Genomic DNA, 20,820 nt, shown 5'->3' on the forward strand with positions numbered 1-20,820 from the left:
CAGTGGAAAGGGGATTTGCATTAAATCCCACCTCACCCCCAGGAGATACTCCTAGACCTAGACGTAAAGCTTGACCTAAACCTATAGACACCTTTCTAACCCCTGTCGTAATTTGGACATAAAATAGTTTATCATTTCATTCACAAAGTTTATCAAACTCCTTCTTCCAGCTAATTCGCCTTCCCACTCACTGATATTCCCTCAGGAAGTCAGCTCCTGGATTTTCCAGTTTCTAGCCCCATTCAAACACCAATAATTCTTGTCTCAGCATTTTTCTTTATGTTAAAAAACTCAATTCCCTCCTGGTTTTGGTTGGGTTTTACTTTGTTTTCTTTCCCTCCTGGATATATTAATGAATATTAATTTCCCTTTCATTTCTCAACACCCAGCATCCAAATAACCTGAGAATGGATGGATTTTCCATGTGTCCTCTGATCCCAGGGAAGGCTTCCAAGCATTCCCAGAGCCTTTTGATTCAACAACAGGAATTATTCCTGATTGAACTGGCTGCTCAAATCATTCACTTAAATCCATTTACAACAATTCCAAGGATCAGGAGGTGCAGGGACAGTGTGGAGCTGGTTGAACTCTGTGATCCTAAAATCTTTTCCAACCTTAATGATCCTGTGTTGGTATTTGCCTTCCTGGAATGGCTGATGGAGGCCGAAAAGGAGAAATTCAATCCCCACACCCCAATTCCGCCCAGCCTGGCCCTGAGTGGCACTTCCCTGGAATTGCTCCTTTCCCAGACCTTGGCTTTGCAAATCCCGAGCAGGTTAAGTGCTGCAGTTACAGGATTATTATCCAGGCTGTTCCCTGGAGCAGCCCGTGGAGTGGAGAAGCCGGATAATGAAGCAGCCTGGAATTCCCGTGCTTTGCAGGCAGGGCCAGTCCCTGCCTTCCCTCCGTGGGGAGCACTAATTGGAGCAGTGCCTCAGCTCCCTGACAGTTTGCCAATTGTGGGCAGGAACTCATTTATCAGCGGCTGGAGTGGCTAAAAAGGATGGATCTGCTGTCATTCCCAACGTTCCTGGAGCAGGGACACAAATAATCCATGGGAACAATGTCCCTGCCCCAGCAGGAGGGGCCTTCAGGTTCCCAGTCTGATTAGATCCCACTTGTTCTCCATTAATCTGCTTTAATGAACTTCCTGACCTTCTCCCTCGCTTCATCCACGAGGAATTTCCTGAATAAATCTCACCCGGTTCTGTAATCCTATTTTCTAAATAATCCCAATAAATCATGGGCGAACATTTACAAGGTTAGGGCTGAAAAGGAAATGAAATAATAAACACAGAGGCTGCTACTGTGAGTAATTAATTATGTGGGGTTCCATGATTCCCAGCTCTGATTCATGAGGAAAACTGGGAACAAGGATGTGAGGCAAACAATCAAATCCCATAAAAATTTATGCAGATGCCTCCAACAAATTTGTGCCATCATAAAGCAACCCGGAAAGGTCTTATTTATGGAGCATGGCATAAATCAGGAGATTTAGTGGGATCTTCTAACAAAGGGAGAGTAATTAAATGCCTGGGAATCTGGGATTGGACACCATCCGTGAAAAATGTCTGGAGAGGAGCACTTAATAGAGGATGTCGGGGTGTGTTGCTGGAGAAGTTCATGGATGTGATTAAATCTCTTTTTTATCTCTGCCCATAAATCACACTGAGCTCAGGCAGTGAACTCCACGTCTGTGAGGAGGGAAGGGAGAGGGAGGAGTCGTGTCTTGAGAGGTTTCAAGGAAGAGGAGAAAATGGGAAAAAAAAGGGTGCAGGAGGTGCTTTTATGTCTTGGGTTAGAGGGGGAAAGGAGATGCTCGAGAAATATTGGATCAGACAATTCCAGAATGGTTTGGGTTGGAACAACCTTAAATCCCATCATTCTCTTAAAATTCCATCCCAGCCAGGAATTCCCAGTTCCCAATCTCCCACCCATCCCTGCCCTCTGGCAGTGGGAGCCATTCCCTGGCTCCTGTCCCTCCATCCTTCTCCCCAGTCCCTCTGCAGCTCTCCTGGAGCCCCTTCAGGCCCTGCCAGGGGCTCTGAGCTCTCCCTGGAGCTTCTCCTCTCCAAGGGAACATTCCCAGCTCTCCCAGCCTGGCTTCAGAGCAGCTCCAGCCCTTGGAGCAGCTCCATAGATTCCTCTGGAATCTTTTGGGCAGCTCCACATCCTCTTGCTGTTGGAACCCTAGAACTGGAGCAGCTCTGCAGGTGGGATCTCACCTGAGTGGGGCAGAAGGGCAGAATTCCCCTTTTCCTGCATTCCACACTGTGGGATCAGCCCAGGATTGGGGAATTCTGGCTTCACATAGCCAGGCCACGTGCACCACCCTTATCTCCAAGGTAAAAATTTGGAAAGAAAAGAATTGTTTGGGGACCTTTGAGCAGCTCCAGGAGGAGCTGACCCCATCAGTGGTGATTGGCAGCCGGAGTCACTCAGGTCAGGCTGACACAATCCAGGCTGACCTCGGGGTCACCACTGCTCACACGGAACCTGCACCTCATCTCTGGAGCCAGAGCAGGGATTTGGGAAGAAATCCAGTTAGGTTTTAGTGATGGATTAAAGATCTGTTCCTAAATAGAGTAAATGGATGCTGGTTCTCCAAAAACCACAGAATTCTGCCACGAAAAAAAAAGAAAACAATTCTTCTGGAGAGCAGTGAAATCCCAGGGTGGGGAGAATGTTCCCTCTTTGTTTTGAGCTCCTGTGAAATTCCTGACAGCTTAAAACACTCCATGGAAAGGGAACAATGCAGGGAAGTGTCGTGGGAATGCTGAAAGAGGGGTTTTGGAGAGAATTCCAGAGCTGGGAAGTGGAGGAACACGTGGAGTACGTACCCAGGAGAGGAGGTAAAAATAGACTGGAACAAAGGACTGTAAAATTGTCTGTTTGTTCCGCCAAAAAAAGGGATTTTTTTTGAGCTCAGGACAAAGTTTTGCCTGGATGTGGTGGAGCAGGAGAATCCAGGTGGGAATTCCTTCAGCCTGGCTGACAGGGATACATTTAATAAGGCATTGCTGTCACTCCGTCCAAGCCCTGGGTAATTGTCCCACAATAAAGACCAAAAAGAGATGGAAAAGATTCCTACCTGTGGGACAAATGGAATTTTTGCCCATCCTGTGCTACCAAAAATTCCCATCAAGGAAATCACCAGACCCTTGGCAGAAGTAGGGAAGCAGAGGAGCCGAGTTTGGGGAAAAACTCAGGGAGGAAGAAGTTTGATCCCTCTCTAGATGAGGAATTCCAGTGGCAGAGCACTGGATTTCCATGAAGAAGCCTTGAAAAATCCATTGGCAGCAAGGAGAGGAGAGGCTTGGCAGGTGATTCAAAAATCAGAATTCTGGAGAGCAAAGTGCTTTTCTTGTCCCATTTTCATTTTCCTGTGCCAAGGCTGGAATTTTTCTCCAGACTAATTTTTATTCCCTGAATGGGAGTTTTTATTTCATTTTGCAGCCCCATAATAACAGCACAAAGTCACGTAAATATTCTAGGCATCCCTGGTTCCAAAAGCTGCTTCTCCAGCTTTGTTTTCCCTCAGTAATTTTGGAGACAGAGGATATTTATTTCTGGACTTTGCCAATTCCCAAACTCCAGGAAATGAATGCCTCGTTAGAAAAGAATATTTACAGATATTTATTTTGTTCTCTGAACTCATCATTTCAAGCTAAATCCATGGACAGTGGCAGCAAACAAAATAATGTGGATGTGGTTGGTGGGAATACGAGGAAAATTAGCTGAGTTTTGGTTTTTCTGGCCCAGCTGCTGCTGGGATTCTCCATCAGAAAACATGGAAAACCATGGAATTAAAGACAAAGGTGATTTTTTTATTCAAAATAAAAGAGCAATCCACTGGTAAAGGTGTTTTGTTAAGAGAGAGGAAAAGAAATGATTTAATGACACTTTGAAAAATCCTGGACTCCAAAAAATTTTTGGAAAACCTCATTTCAGGAAGCAGGAGCTGTAACGAGGGTGATGGAAAATCTGAGGGATCAAACCTCTCTGGGAAATGAAATCCTTGGATACAAATACAGGGAATGGTGGAAGAGGAGGGAATTGTTCTTCTTGCATTGGAACTGTTGGAATTATAACCAGAATATTCAATTTTTTCCTTTGTCTGCAGCTCCAGGAAAATCAATGGATTAAACAAGACTCATTCTGGAATCAAACAAAATTTGGGAATGTGGGAAAAGAGGTGCTGGCAGCAACAGGAGAACAATTTAGGAGGAGATTAAAAGATAGCTTGAGCTGAACAAGGAAGAAACAACACAGGGAACAAAAATCAGGATAATGGGGTTGGAAGCCTTCCAGCCCCATCTGGAACAAATCCAGAGGCTGGAAGCTGAAATCAGAGAAGTTAAGATCCAGACCTGATGGGGAGAGAGAATTAAACAATGGGAGCAGGGTCTGGGTCCTGGGAAACCTATAAATATAAATATAAATATAAATAATAAAATAGAAATAAAAACCGTAAATATAATTATAAATATGAATAAACTATAAACTGTAAGATATAAAAACAAAATTAAATATAAATATAGCTATAAATGACTGAAAATGGGTACATCAGTAGGGGATTATTTAAACCTGGTTATTTTAAGAAGACCTCCTCATTGGTATCCCACTGGTGGTTTTTAGGATAAAAATCAGAGAATCCTGGAATGCTTTGGGAGCCTTAAGTCCCATCCCATCCCACCCCACCCCACCCCTGCCATGGCAGGGACACCTCCCACTGTCCCAGGCTGCTCCAGACCCAGTGTCCAGCCTGGCCTTGGGCACTGCCAGGGATCCAGGGGCAGCCACAGCTGCTCTGGCAATTCCAGCCCAAACAGGAATTCCCAGTTCCCAATCTCCCACCCATCCCTGCCCTCTGGCAGTGGGAGCCATTCCCTGTGTCCTGTCCCTCCATCCTTGTCCCCAGTCCCTCTGCAGCTCTCCTGGAGCCCCTTCAGGCCCTGCCAGGGGCTCTGAGCTCTCCCTGGAGCCTTCTCCTCTCCAGGGAACATTCCCAGCTCTCCCAGCCTGGCTCCAGAGCTCTTGGAGCAGCTCCATGGCCTGTCCCAGGATAACAAGGATCAATAATCCATGATTTCCTGGCTGTCTCATGATCAGAATCTAGAGATCCAAGAACACTTCTAGCTCCCTTTGTTCTGGCCTGGTTGGAGTAAATTTTGCTTACAAACCACACAAAGGCTTCAGAGTTTTTCCCAAATTCTTTTCCAAGTCCTTTCCTTGCATTCCCCCATGGAGGAAGGCAGGATGGATTGTTTGGCAGTGCCTTCTTGAACCCTCGGAGTGAGGAGACAGAGGAGCCAATGGGAGAAGATAAGAAAGCAATTGTGGATCTGTCACAGGAACACGCGGAATTGTCGTCCTGGAGATTGGCAGAGGTTAATTAAAAGCGTGAATTCCAAATAATTCCATTAAATTGGGACAAATCTCATTTGGAAGAGCCATTTTTCATTCTCAGCCCATGAGCTCCCATTGAGTTCAAAGTGCAGGTTCAGGTAACCTCTGGTGGGAACTGTTAAAATCCCAAATTCCTGGATGCCTGGAATAGTGTGAGCGATTGCAGGGGTTCAGGCAGCCAGATCCCACAGTCCTGTGAAGGAGACAGATGTGTGCAATTAATTTTTTTAATAAATGGATCAATTTTGGGTCTGTCTTTCCCTTCTATTCCAATGCCAATGCAAGGAGATTTCCCTGTTTTCCAGGACTGGAGAGATAATTCCTTCTCTCCATTAGCCAAATAAAAGTATTTTTGACAACTTTTGACTTATTAAGATTAATTTTTAATTGCGCTGGAGTGTCAACATTATCCAAGAAATTATTTCAGCTCCTGAAACTTGGAAACTTCTGTGTCCCTCAGGTTTCTGTGGTTGAAGAGACCCTGAAGAGACCTCAAAAATCCTGATAAAAACCCCAAAATGGGAACTATTCAGAAAATCCTTGGCTTTCCATGAACTTACCTATTTAACATGGATGACTGGGGTGTTAATGGGATTTCTTTGGGATTTAAATGGGATTTCTTTGGGATTTAAATGGGATTTCTTGATTGGTGGTGATTCACAATTGAGTTACCCAGTGGCTGCTCCTCAAGAATTGATTTCCTTATTGCCCTACAATAATTATTTCTGGAATTAGAGCTTTTTTTTTTTTGTTGGCTGAAGAACTGAAAATCCTCTTTCCTTCTGGAAAAGTGAAAGCCTCATTTCCAGGGCTTTGTGTTGACTCAAACCTGCAACATGTTTCTCCAACAAAACTTTTCCAGGATCATTTTCAGTGCAGCTGAAGTGGACTTTTCCAATCTTCAAATGTCTTGGCTAAAATTGCTCCTAATTCTGAATTTCTGGCCAGCAGCTCTTGGGCTGCTTAATTTAAAGGGAATATTTTGTGTGGGTGAAAGGACAACACAAATTCTCTGTTTAATCCAGTCTTTTTCTGAGCAAGAATGGGAAAAAGGGGGTATTAAAAGTCACCTTTCTTCCTGAAGGAGAAATGAAAATATTTTTCTGTATTTTGGGACCCAAAAGCAACAATTTATCACTGGTTTGATAAAAGGGGAACGTGTTTAATCTCAGTGGAGAGAGATTGAAAAAGGAGATTTTCATTTTATTACAGTGGCAGCATTTCAGCCATGAGAGCTCTGCCAGTCCTGTGCTCACTGAAGAATTCCAATTGGGATTTACTAAAAAAAAAACCTGTAAATTAGCTCAGCAATTCTGTGACATGGGAGTCACAGGAGTCTGAGCCTTCCCAGTGGAATGTTTGGAGAATTCCAATGTCCCAGCTGAGGAATGTGGCCCAAAGTGTTGAAACCGAAACCTAAAATAGGACAGGATGTGGGGTGATGGTTTTAGGCTGGAAGGGGTGGATTTAGATGGGAAGTTGGGAATTGGGAATTCCTGTTTGGGCTGGAATTGCCAGAGCAGCTGTGGCTGCCCCTGGATCCCTGGCAGTGCCCAAGGCCAGGTTGGACACTGGGGCTGGAGCAGCCTGGGACAGTGGGAGGTGTCCCTGCTCATCCAGGGGTGGAATGGGATGAGATTTAAGGTCATTTAATGCTGAAATTTGATTTATAACCTTTTTTTGCAAGAGTTCCTGCATCTTTCCAACGCTGACAAGATGAGGATCCAGGATGCTTTGCATTATCCATGAGCATTCCATCAGGAATTAGGGGAAATCCAGCCCTTTTCACCTGGCTGACTAATCCCACATTCCTGCCTTTATTTTGGGCCTAAACCAGGGATAATTTCCACAGGTTCAATCTCCTGGGAGAGGTCAGGGAACCCTGGAGTTCAGGCACTGCATTAACCACAGGGAGAGCTGATGTTCATTCCAAGATCTGATATTGAAATCCATCATGGAATCGATTGGATTAAGCTGCAGGCACTTCATTATTGCAACTCAGAAACCCTGGGAAGAGACAAGAGGTCACAGGAGGTGTCCAAGACAGAAATTCCCTGTTCTGTTCATCGTGCTGGGAATTCTGGGTGTGGATTTCGCCCAGATTTCTCTGGGATTTCTCCAGAGAAATCCAGATGTCTCTGGATTTGCTCTGCACACCAAGACTGAACTAACACCATGGTCAGAGGGAATTCCTGGAAATTCTGGGCATGAATTGTCCCAGCAAACTGTTGGATAACTGAAAATACCAACAAAAAAAAAATTGGGGTTTTTTCCTCCATATTTTTTCGTTTTGTTTTCTTTCCTCCATATTTTTTTCTTTTTCCTTTCTTTTTCCTGAATGACTGCTCCAGGCTCCCAGATTTCTCTGGGATTTCTCCCAGATTAGTCTCTGGATTTGCTCTGCACACCAAGACTGAACTAACACCATGGTCAGAGGGAATTCCTGGAAATTCTGGGCATGAATTGTCCCAGCAAACTGTTGGATAACTGAAAATACCAACAAAAAAAAAATTGGGGTTTTTTCCTCCATATTTTTTCGTTTTGTTTTCTTTCCTCCATATTTTTTTCTTTTTCCTTTCTTTTTCCTGAATGATTGCTCCAGGCAATAAATGACTTGTGAAGGGCTTCAAAATCCAGGGAATTCAGCAGGAAAACCCAGCTCTCCTGGGGCTCTTTAGCTCCTTTTAACGCAGTTCTCAGGTTTGCAAAGGGAGTTTTTTCCTGGCAGGAATTGATTCCTGGGTTGCATTTGTGATAAATAAAAGCTCTGATCCACCTGGAGGCCCCAGGGCCCCTCGGCGGAGCCTGAGATCAACGAGTTCATTCAGGAGCTTAAATCACAGGGATGTGGGAAGGGAACGAAAATGTCTGGGTCCATCAAAGGGAAAATATTCCTTATTCCTTCTCTGCTCCCAGGGCAGGTCATTCATCTCCGGTTTAGCAAATATTCACCAGCTCAGTTCCCTGGCATTGCAGTTCAAGGAGTTTCTCTAAAAACCAAATGAAATCTGGAGATGATGATTTAATTTCTGCTTCTGCTGATGGAGAAATATCGATTCTCCTCATATTTAGACCCATTTTATTTATTTTGGTATCCTCATCCTTTGGATCAGACAATCCAGAGTGGTTTGGGTGGGAAAACTCATCTTGTTCCACCCCTCCCATGGAGTTAAAGATGCAGCTGGATAAACTTCCCTCTGACCATCCATTTTTAAATTTTAATGGAATATTTCCTCTAGGAATGCAACCAGTTAATTGTCATTATTTTGTCTCCATCACTACAGAGACTCCCCAGAGTTTCTCAGGCCCATCTCCCCTTGAAACAATAAATTCCATCAGAATGAAAATGCTGTGAAGTGTTAAAATGTGATGGGTGCACACCTGAAACACTGAAAATAGACAAGAGGAGCTGGCATTTGACTGCCTGGGTCACATTTCATTTGCCTGGAGGAAAGAAATCAAGATTTATGACAGTTCTGCTCATGCAGAAATAAAAAGGTGCTGTCTGAGGAAGTGGAGGTTCACAGAGTGTCTGTGAAATCCATGGAAAATATAAATCAGCTGAGCTGGTTTAACATTAATTCCATGCTTAATTTTTCTTGAATAAACTGTATAAAGAACAGAAAATTCCTAAAAGGGAGGGGAATGGAATCCCATTTTTGTTGTCACTTGTTGTCACTCAAGTACATCGGGATTGAGTCTGTTTGGAATCATTGGAATTGGACTGGAAGCAGAAAAAATGGTTGGTGACACTTTTCCTTCACTGGTATTTGTTCAGGATCAGCTTTTCCGTATATTTGGATTTGGATTTGGAATTTGGCAAAAAGCACTTCAATTAAGCTGCATATTAATTATGCATCAATGAACCTCAATTACTCTGAATTGAGCTGGAAAAACGGCCCCACAATTCTTCCTTTCTTTATTTTCCTGGGACGTCATTTTCCTGTGGCCATGTGGCTATTGGTGAAGGAATGTCAACTTCCTGCATGATTTGACATTAATTCTGTGCTTAATTTTTCCTGAATAAATTGTAATGAATAAAACACTCCAAAAAGCGGGGGAGTGGAATCCCATTTTTGTTACCACTCAAATACATCAGGATTGAGTTTGTTTGGAGTTACTGGGATTGGCTGGAAGCAGAAAAAATGGTTGGTGACACTTTTCCTTCACTGATACCACCTCAGGATCAGCTTTTCAACATATTTGGAGCATGGGTTTGGAAAAAAGCACTTCAGTTAAACTGCATATTAATTACGCATTAACAAGCCCTAATTACTTTGAATTGAGCTGGGAAAACGACCCCACAACTTTTGCTTTCTTCCAGTTTTAAGCTGTGGGTTCCTTTGGATGAGGGTGAGGATAGGTTGGGATAGACTTGGATTTATTGAGCTGTTAAGTGTTCTTGTCACTGCTGTGTTTTGGATGGAATTCCAGACTGGTTTGGGTTGGGAAGGACCTTAAATCCCATCTCATTCCCATGGGGACACCTTCCACTATCCCAGATTTCTCCAAGCCCCATCCAGCCTGATATCCAGTCAGATTCATCATTAATAATTGCTTTTTACCAGACTTGGGAAATACTTGTGCTCAAAAATTCCATAGAAAACACAACCCACTGGGAGGAAGGAGCACTGCAAAATTTTCCATGTTCTTGTTGGACTTGAGGGAATGATCTATTCCATGTTCATCCATGGTTTGCCTGGGAATATGATTTAGGTAGGCACCTACAGCTGGGTAAGGACAGGGCAGATCAGATCTGGACCAGTGGGGTTGGAGAGCTGAGAGTGGTGCAAAATCAGGACTGAGGGTACCCAAGGCCAGATAAGGACAGGGCAGATCAGATCTGGGCCAGTGGGGTTGGAATCAACCCTGTGGAGAGCTGAGAGTGGTGCAAAATCAGGACTGAGGGTACCCAAGGCCAGCTCTCATCCACATCCATATCACACATTCCTGACTCCAAAGGCATTTTATGCTGGTTCTTGGCTTCTTTTCTGCCTCTCTTGAGGTCAGGATTGAAAAGCTCAAGATGGTATTTTTGTGTTCGGGCTCAAATGTTTATTATTTTGTATCTATTTACAATCTTTCAAGTCATGAGTTCTACAGCGCTCTACTAACAAGCTACAAAATGGCTGTCTCTCTTCTCAAGATGGTATTTTTGTGTTCGGGCTCAAATGTTTATTATTTTGTATCTATTTACAATCTTTCAAGTCATGAGTTCTACAGCGCTACTAACAAGCTACAAAATGGCTGTCTCTCTCTCTACAGGCCTTTTAATGATAAACTGTCCAATTAAGAAATTACACCTAAATTATTTTCACTTTTAACCCAATAACCAACAACCCGTGCCCTCAATGGAGAATTTTTTATCCAGTTACACAAAACCACCCAAACCCATGGAGAAGGAGCAGCTTCCACCCCTAAAACCTCCATCTTTCCTCATATCTATTACTGTATTCTAAACCCTTAAACTCTGAGTTTCCCACCCTGTGGTATCACACACTTCTCCTCAAACTCCACACCCACAATCCCAGTTCTGTCATTCCATTTTGGAAGCCTTCTCCAGGCCTCAGGTCAATGCAGAGTTCTCTTGGGGTCTGTGCCTTTCAGCACAGAAATCCCAAAACTCTCAGTATCCAGAGTTCCAACAGGTTTCCATCTGTCCCTGGTGTGTTGCTCCATCTGGAGAGGCCCAGGAAGCATCAGGAGCTGGAAAAGTGGGGATGGAAAGCCCAGCAACAGCTGGGAAGGAGCAAAGCTGGGAGTGAGTTAATGGAGATGGGAGCTGGAGATGGAGAACTCGGCGTTCTCCAATGGTGCCAGGGGCAGTGATGGATTAGAAATCCCACCTGCAGATTTATCCAAGCTGGAATCCCAAACAAGGAAACTCCATTAGTGGAATCCATCTTTCCCACAGCTGCAGGCTCAGGGAGCACAGGGAGCACTGATTTCCCTGCCCTGAGCGTTGCTCCATTAGTGTCATCTTGGATGAAGAGGGAGAAAATGAGGATTTGAAAGCCTCGGGAATCTTGTTCCATGGACGGAGCAGCCCATGGGATGGAGGTGAATCCTGCCATCCCAGCCCTGCAGGGATGTTGTTTAAGGAGCAGGGAGATGTTTTCCCAGCCCTGTGTTTTTGCTGTTTGCTATTAAGGTCCTGAAGATATGAAATTTTCAGGAATTCTCCCTTTCCAATGTTGTCAAAAAAAGTAAAGAGGAACTTTTGCTTTGAGAGCAGAGCAGAGCAAACTGCACAGAGAAGCTTCAGGAAAACACAATGCCCTTGGCTTCACCCCAGGCTGCTTCACTGGACCCAGCATGCCTGAAAAAACATGGATTCAGTCCTGAACTCTGCCTTGCTCCCACCAAAGTCATTCCCACCCCGGATTGCTGCTGTCCGGCCTTGGGAACAGGGTCAACAATCCTGGAAAAGCCTGGAGGTGGCTGAGCTGAGCAGCTCCATCCCCGTGTCCAGCTGCTGGAAGCTGGGATATTCCCTGGAAGCTGGGAATGAGTCACTTCCCACTTCTCCTGCCTCAAGGCCTGAATGGACTGCATAAATTGAAATTCAACATCTTCTGCTCTCTCCTGGTTCATTTTTAGCTCCCAATATTCCAAAATCCCAGCAGGAAATGAAATGGGAGACTTGGATCCTACCTGTGCTCACCCATGTTTCCCAGGTGCCCAAATTCTTCAGGCTGCTCCAGAGGGAAGTGGACTCTGGCCTTCAAGACTTTCGACTCATCCAGAGCTCCAGGAGTGTTTGGACAAGGATTTCAGACACAGGGTGGATTGCTGGCCAGAGAAACCTGGGAGAAGCAGGATTGGTTAAAAATATCTCACTGGATAAAAGCAGCAAACTCTGCCACGGTCATTGAGAGGTAAGTTAGGTTAACCAGGGAATTTTGCCTGGAATTCCCAATATCCATCCTATAGGTACTCTTTTCCAGCTTAGAGTCATTCCTGTCCCTCCATGCCTCGTCCCCAGTCCCTCTGCAGCTCTCCTGGAGCCCCTTCAGGCCCTGCCAGGGGCTCTGAGTTCTGCCTGGATCCTTCCCTTCTCCAGGTGAACATTCCCAACTCTCCCAGCTGGGCTGTACTGCGATAGTGGAAATTGTCCTTTTCCTTGGCAGCGATTGGAGTGAGATGGGCTTTAAACTCCTTCCCAACCCAAACCATCCTGGAATTCCAGGCTTAAAGCTTTTTCTTTCAAGCTGAAACTCATCCCTAGAACCCCCTTACTTTAATGCTCTGGGGCAGATTTTCCATAAGGTTTTTCCTCCCTGTGCTGCCTGAAGACCTAATTTCCATCACAAATGAAGAACTTACAGGGAGCACTGCCCAAATTCCTCTTTGTTTTCCTTAAAACTTCCCCTTTCTGAGAAAACAAGCAGCATAAAGACAATTTCCCTTGGGTGTGCTGCAGTCATTGCTACAAGCCGGGTTTTGGTGCGAGCTTTGTTAAACCCTGCTCATGTTCTCCCTTACAGGGCTGGGGTTTAATCATTCCCCGTGCAACTGATGCAGATCCATTTGTCCTGGAAGAGAATTTCCACGGAAAATCAGCAGCCTGCTCTGTGCCTGGAGATATCTAAATATAAACACCCTGGCAGGGGCTGCACTTCATTTTCTCCGAGCGTGGTCGGGCTCAAAGTGGGCTCGTTACACAGAGTGGGGACACAAATAAAGGTCAGCGGGAGCCTCTGGCTTGGAAATTGCTGGAAAAAGCAAAACACATTCCTGTGGCTGAGGAATGATATAGCAGGAATGGGTTGGTTTGTGTTTATCAGGGAAATTTGGGGTTTTTTTCTGTGTTTTTTTTTAATGTTGTCCCTCCTGCCCTCAGCTCTGTTCCTGCTCTTTCCTCCATGAGGGAGCTGTGGGTACTCCAGGCTGGAGAGCAAAGGTTGGTCCATATGGGATGAAAATTCCTGCCCACATTCCTGAGCCCACAAAGCTCTCCCAGTTTTGGGATCTGTGGTGTCCTCAAGAATTTGCTGTGCCCAGGCACGTCCTGGGAATTTCCCTCACAGCACTTCCCTCTGTTTGCCCAGGTGACCTCACCTGGATCCCCCAGGAGTTTATTTAATGTTTGTTCTCCTTTGCTTTGCTCACACTGAGATTTAAAACCTCACCTGGAGAACTCTGTCCAGCTGTGGGAAAGATGTGGAGACCATGGAAAGATGTGCTCCAAGGGCTGGAGCTGCTCTGAAGCCAGGCTGGAGAGCTGGGAATGTTCTCCTGGAGAGGAGAAGGCTCCAGGGAGAGCTCAGAGCCCCTGGCAGGGCCTGAAGGGGCTCCAGGAGAGCTGCAGAGGGGCTGGGGACAAGGCATGGAGGGACAGGAGCCAGGGAATGGCTTTAAACTGGAAAAGGGGAGATTTAGGTTGGATATTGGGAAGGAATTCTTAGCTGGGATGGTGGGGAGGGGCTGGGCTGGAATTGCCAGAGCAGCTGTGGCTGCCTCTGGATCACTGGGAGTGTCCAAGGCCATGCTGGATGAGGTTTGGAGCACCCTGGGATGGTAGGAAGTGTTCCTGCCTGTGGCAGAGGTGGAATGGCATGGACTTTCCATGATTCTCTGACTCTTGTGATTCTACAATTCCAAGTTGTGCCAATGTTTTTCCACCCTTATTGTATCAAACTTCTTTTTATCAAAATGAATCCAATCTAATCTAATCTAATCTAATCTAATCTAGTTTAACCTAGCCTAACATAACCTAACTTAAATTAACCTAAATCAACCCTTTTTATTTGAAACCATTCCCACTGTACCAACGCAGCTAAAAAGTCTGTCTCCCCCAGTTATTGCACCGCTAAAATTGGCTTTTTAAAGTCCTTCCTAACTCAGAAGAAATCTTGGCTCTTTTCCATTTTCCTTTCTGCCAGCTTTGCAGAAATGCTGGAGGCTGCAGGGAGCCAGTCCAAGGCCTGTTAATACCAACTCCAAAATTGCCAGAGGGTTTTCGGTCGGGAATGCTGTTCCCAAGGATTCTCCTCTGCTGGCCAGGCCATGGAGATGAAATAATCCTGTGCACCCTCCAATGTTTCCCCAACCCTGGGCTCCTTCCCATGCAGAGTAGGTCAGAATTTGCATCAAAATCCCCTTTTAAGGTCAGCAAAGTCACAGGACAATTGAAATTGGAAAACTCATCTGAGAGAGTTTGGATTCTCCCAAGCATCCATGGGAGATTTGGGAGCATCTTTGTGTAGGGGCTGATCTTCCTGCACGATCCCAAAGCCAAAGTCAGAATTTGACATTTTGGAGGGTTTAATTTGGGCCACAATGACATCATAATTGGTGTAATAATAATAATAATCAATGAAGTTTCATGTTGATGATTACTGTGGGGTTTATTGGGATTTATTTAATTAATTAAGTGCTTAATTGAAAAGTGGGAAATCCTTCCACTTGCTGGGAATCACCAGAAAAAGCAACATTTATAATTTTCTTTCTGTTTTCTTTCCTTCCCGTTTTTCTTCCTCTTCTCTTACCTCTCAAAAGCGTGATCAGAATTGGCTTCTCTTTGCAGTTCTGCTCTGCCAGAGTTGTGGAGACCAAAATGAGCTCAGACTTCCTCAGAAAAGAAGAGAAACATGAGATTAATTCTGCTTTTCCTGTGCTGAGCTTGTGAAAACAGCACCAGGCTCTCACTGCCTCAGAGATGATAAAAAACTCCCTGTAACACAGAAAAAGGTGATAAAAATCCCCTGTATTGGACAAAGAAAGGTTGAAAATCTCTGATTTTTCATGTGCCGGGTTTCATTTTGGGTTGAGAAATTCTGTTTTCTCTGATTGTGGAGTGAGGGTTGGAGCAGGCTTTCAAATCAAAATTATTCCAGTAAAAGTTGCCCCCCCGAGTATCCAAATCTGCTCTGGATTTACACCTGATTTATGCTGGTGTAGGAATTCATCTCCCACTGGAATTTGGAGAATTTCCAGGTCCATCCTGGAATGAGGGAAGATAATTTAATTGTCCATTCCCAAATTCTGGGGGAGAAGGAATCCCCCGAGTGAGGAGCCCCAAATCTGACTTTGCTCACAACTGCTTTGCTGGCCCTGCTATGGGTCCAGCTGATTTCCCAATGAAATTCTGGACATTTCCTATTCATTTGGGATTGGAAGATGGAATTGGAGTAATTTCCTGGGATGGGAAAGAATGGGATAGACCAAGGATTAAAGCTACAGCCCCCTGTCTCTGGGAATGAGGTGATTTAGGGGATGAAGGTGGTTAAGGGGTGACCCATCCCATGTCAGGGCCCGGGATTGCTCCTTCCATTGGATCCTGGAATCCTGGGATAGTATTTCCCCTCTCCCTGAGAAAACACTTTCAATGTGTTGAGTACATTTAGCAAGGGATGGCTGGAATTATTGAGTTTTCCAAGAACATTCCGGTGGACATTCCATATTCAATAAGCAATTTAAATTTCTCCCTGGTTTTAAGGTTCTTCCCCTGCATGTTTCATCCCACAAATGCAGTGGAAAAGCTTCATTTCCCTGCCTGTTTTGATATTCCACAATCCATTCCCACCACAGGCAAACCTAGGAAAATCCTCCTGGCTGGGAATCCCTTTCCCTTTTATTCTTGGATGCCTGTGCAAGGCTGCCCAGTATTTCTTTCTGCCTGACCATATCAATAAAAATGAATAAATACAATTTTGTAGATTAAAAAAATTCTGGGAGCACCACAGCTCCTGGAATAAAACTCCCAAACATTTATTGAGATGTAAACCCTAAAAAATGATTTATCATGTCATCCCCAATTTCTGACTCTCACTTCCCAGAGCCCCTCCCACGACTGTTTTCTCCTCCTTCTCCTCCACAACTCCTGCTCCTCTCCTGAAATTCCCACCTGCTCTTCCCTTCCCATCCCACCGCCCACCCACCTGCCACGCTCCAAGGGTGGCTTCCCTCTCCTGGCAGCTTATCCTGAGCTTTTTTTAGGAGTAGGAGCCCAGCAGCACCAATTAGTGCCCCAAATTCTTGCAGGAATATAATTAAGCCTAGAAAGAAACTCCTAATTAAATACTCGTTTGTAATTTCCTTCCTATTGTAACGCTCCTGCAGAACTTTCCTGTCTTAAGATAAATTCACAGGGAGAGGATTCAGCTGGAATTTGCCACAGTGGGTTTTCAGGGTTATCCCTCCAGAAAATATCAGGGTGAACCCAGGAAAACTTAGGAGAAATCCCACTGTGGTGTCCCATTCCGATAGGGAAGGGAATGTGTGGTGCTGCTGGTGGAAAAGGAATGATAAAAGTCAGAGGATCCAGAAAAGATTCCAGAGTTTATTGGAAAATTTTAAATTTGGTGTGGGAATTGGTGATCCCCTGATCCCCTGGGATGAGCCCGTGGAAATGGGGTTTGGATAAATGGTGGGGTAAAAGGGAAGAGTGTGACTGAGGACCAGTGACTGAACTGTAATTTGGTGTGGGAATTGGTGTTGGATTGTTCCTGATCCCCTGGGATGAGCCCATGAAAATGGGGTTTGGATAAAGGGTGGGGTAAAAGGGAAGAGTGTGACTGAACTTTATGGACCAGTGACTGAACTGTTTTAGTTGTGCTCAGTGTGGCACAAATTCCTTTTCCTGATTGTTTCTTCCTCTGAGCAGAGCAAATCCAGTTTGGCTCCTTTAGGCTGAGCTTGCTTTTACTCCAAGCATTTTTTAATGATGAAAATCATGGGAATTACAAAATGTGGCCTCCCATTCTTGAGAGGAAGGGAGCACCCAGGATTTGTGAATGTTTGGGTGAAAAGGAACGACAAAAGTCGGGGGATCTGCAAAAGATTCCAAAGTTTATTGGTAAAATATAAATTTGGAGTGGGAGTTGTTGGATTGTCCCTGATCTCCTGGGATGAGCCCATGGAAATGGGGTTTGGATTAAGGGTGGGGTGGAAGGGAAGACAGAGAGGGAGAATGGGATAAAGGGAGATCTCCAGTGCTGGCTCCAGTGCTGACCCAGCTGATGGGATGTGCAGGGTCCTGGGGCTCCTCCCGGGATTTGGGGACACCATTTTGGGGATGAGTTTCCCCATCCTGGGAGAAAAAATAATTCTTGTGCTCAGTTTGCTCTTCCGGACCTCCCAGGGATGGGTTGGAGGCTCCAGGCTTTGGGATGGTTTTGATCCTCCTCCAGTCCATTGGCACTTCCTGGCCTCATTCCTGCCCCAGAGCCAGCCCAGGGATGGCATCCCAGAAAATTCCCAGCTCCACGTGACCCCTTCTCCAGCCACATCCTGTTTTTCCCACTGACTATTCCCAACAATCCTCAGATGGCTCCATCTGGCTTTTTGAGACACACATCCCTGAGCTCCTGTGATTCTCCACCTAGGAAAAACTTGGATCAGCTCAATACAGTCTATATTTTCCATAAATAATTGTGTATAATAATATCTCTTCCTTTCCTGCTCTCTCGTGTCTAAAAAATATGGAAATGAGGAAGCTAAGTCAAGCCTGTTGGTCCCAGGTTTAAGGATAAAATCCCTCTGCATCTGGAATTATAACATGGAATTTTTGGCAAGCAGGAGAAGTTTTCTTGTGCTCAGGATATCAGACCATTAAAAAACAGAATATATTAATTGTCCAGATATTAAATCTTTCAAAAAATGATGAGTTTTAATAAGAGAGACTTCTTAGGTCTGGGTTTTATAGACATTGTTTGGAGAAGCCATGGGAAAAAAAAATGTTCTCCAACATCTCCAACCTCATTCCCATTCCAAAGCCCAGGAAAATCCTTGAATCCCTCATGCCCGATTATGTTCCCTTGAATTGCTCAGATTTTTAAGGTTTTGAAGGATTTTAGGGAGGTCAGGTCTTGCTGGAGAGATCAAATATTTTCCATGGATGAGAATTATTAACAGCAAAAAAAAGTCACCAAGAAACCACAATTTGAATAATTTCTGTGGGTGGCGAGTGCCTTGTTCTGCTTTATGTTTGTGGAAGTACGTGATTATATCTGAAATAAAAAGAATATTGCATGTTCTTTTTTTATGCCCAATAGCCAGTAAAAAAATTAAAAAAATTAATTGTGTCTCAGTAAAAAAGAAAGGAAAAAATAGGAAAAAAATTAGAATTTTCTTAACATTCAGCTGAACATTCTGTATTTCTGAAAGGAAATGAAACAATTTATGAGATAAAATCTGCCAGTGTTTCATTTGAAATCCATAAAATAATATAATTTTTATGTTCAGCTCTTGGGTTTTAGGTAATGGATGTGATTCCACACATCAGCACCCCACAATGAGGCCATTTTTGAAGGAAATGCAGCTTTTTCAGACAATCTCCTCTGTTTTGCATTTCTGTTCTGGTGGAGCAGAATTCCAAAGACACAGCTCCTGTCAAATGGAGAGGCCTTTTCATCCTTATCTTCTGAGTATTCCCAGAATCAATCATTTGAATGATTGGGATGAAACATGGAATTAATTTTAATATTTGGCTTCTGAGTGGAAAAGGGGGCTCAGGCTCCGGCAGCCACAATTCCAGGAATCCAACCCAGCTGGCTCCCAATTTTTATTTATAGCCTTCATTACCAAAAATCCCACACTTCAATCCCTTTTTTTTAAGAGAAAAACTTTGCAAACATTTGTTAGATCTTGGTTTCTGATAAAATCTACAAAGAACACTGTAATTCCCTTCCCTCTGAGCTTTAAAATAAAACACTGGTGGATAACTCATGTCCACAATCTTCCCGCATTCCCATGAAATACAATTCCTTTCCATCTCCAGTTTAAAACACAATTTTATCCAATTTGTTGTGTAAAACAAACTAACCCATGAAGGCAAAAAGGGAAGGGAGAAGCCAATATTTTTATTTTCTTGGTAGCAGAGAGCTCTGTTGAAGGCTATTTTCCCCACAATGTTAGGAATTTTGTGGTTGAGGATGTAAATGCTTCAGATTTGCAAATTATTATTTTCTTTTTTGCCTCTCCCAGCATTTTCAAGCTCAAAGTCTGGGGTCAGGGAATGGTTCTCTGCCAAGAGCTGTTCCTGTTTCTTCCCTGAGATCCCATTTTCCCTCTTTTCTCTGTGTGCTTCCAGCTCTGCGCTGAACAAACACACACTTAGGTAAAAATGTCTTTTCTAACAATGAGCATGAAATGAAGAATGTTTCACGCGGCTCCAACGATCGTCAGCATTCCCGGGGCAAATTCCAGCCTCACTCCGTAGAAAAAGAGGAATCAAATGTCACAGAAAGGCCTCGAGAATGACCTCGTGTTCCATGAGGCAAATATTGAATTCCCAGCATTGTGTGAGCACTAAATGGAGCTGAAACACCTTTGATTTATCCATTGAAGCTTTGAGCTGTCGCTGCTTTGGAGTTTTTTCTTTTTTCCCCACTTCTTCCTCCGGCTCTTTTTTGGGATAAATAGACAGCCAGGCAAAGGTTGGGCACAGCAGGGAAAATCCAGGTTCTGGTACCCCTCGTTAGAAGGTGGGAAAAGGGGAAAAGGCCTCAAGTTGCACCAAGGGAGGGGGAGTTGGGATATCAGGAAAAAATTCTTCTCTGGAAGTGTGGTGAAGTACTGGAGTCACCATCCCTGGAGATGTTCAAAAACCATGGGAATACATTGGAAAAATGGAGTTGGGAAAGGGGCTGGAGCACCAGGAGGGGCTGAGGAACCTCAAATCCTGTGCCTAGTTCTGAGCCCCTTGTGAAAAGAAGGACATGGAGGGGCTGGAGTATCCAGGGAAGGGAATGGAGCTAGGAAGGGGCTGGAGCACCAGGAGAGACTGAGGGACCTCAAATCCTGGCTGGACATGAGCCAGGTGTGCCCAGGGGGCACAAAGAGGCCAAAGGCTCCTGGGATGGATCAGGAATTGTCTGGGAGCAGGAGCAGGGCAGGGATTGTCCCCGTGCTGGGCTCTGTGAAGGACCTCAAATCCTGAGGGCAGCTCCTGGCCCCTCATGACAAGAAGGACATGGAGGGGCTGGAGAGTGTCCAGGGAAGGGAACAGAGCGGGAAGGGGCTGGAGAATTCCTGAGGGAGCTGGGAAGGGGCTGAGCCTGGAGCAAAGGAGGCTCAGGGGCCCTTGTGGCTCTGCACAGCTCCTGCCAGGAGGGGACAGCCGGGGGGTCGGGCTGTGCTCCAGGGAACAGGGACAGGAGCAGAGGGCACGGCCTCAGGCTGGGCCAGGAGAAGTTGAAATTCCTTCATGGAAGGGGTTGGGACAGGATAGAATCCCTGGAGTCCCACCCCTGCCCACTCTCCAGCCCCTCAATGTCCTTCTTGTCAGGAGAGGCCCAGAGTTGCCCCCAGGATTTGAGGTCCCTCACAATGCCCAGCACAGGGGACAATCAGGACAATCCCTGCCCTGCTCCTGCTCCCACGAAATTCCCAATCCAGCTGAGGAGCCTCTTGCCCACCTGGGCACCCCTGGTCCAGCTGCTGTCACAGGGACATTGAACGTCTGAG

This window comes from Passer montanus, unplaced genomic scaffold, assembly GCF_014805655.1.
Source record: "Passer montanus isolate IOZ18808 unplaced genomic scaffold, ASM1480565v1 scaffold120, whole genome shotgun sequence".
NCBI classification, from domain to species: domain Eukaryota; kingdom Metazoa; phylum Chordata; class Aves; order Passeriformes; family Passeridae; genus Passer; species Passer montanus.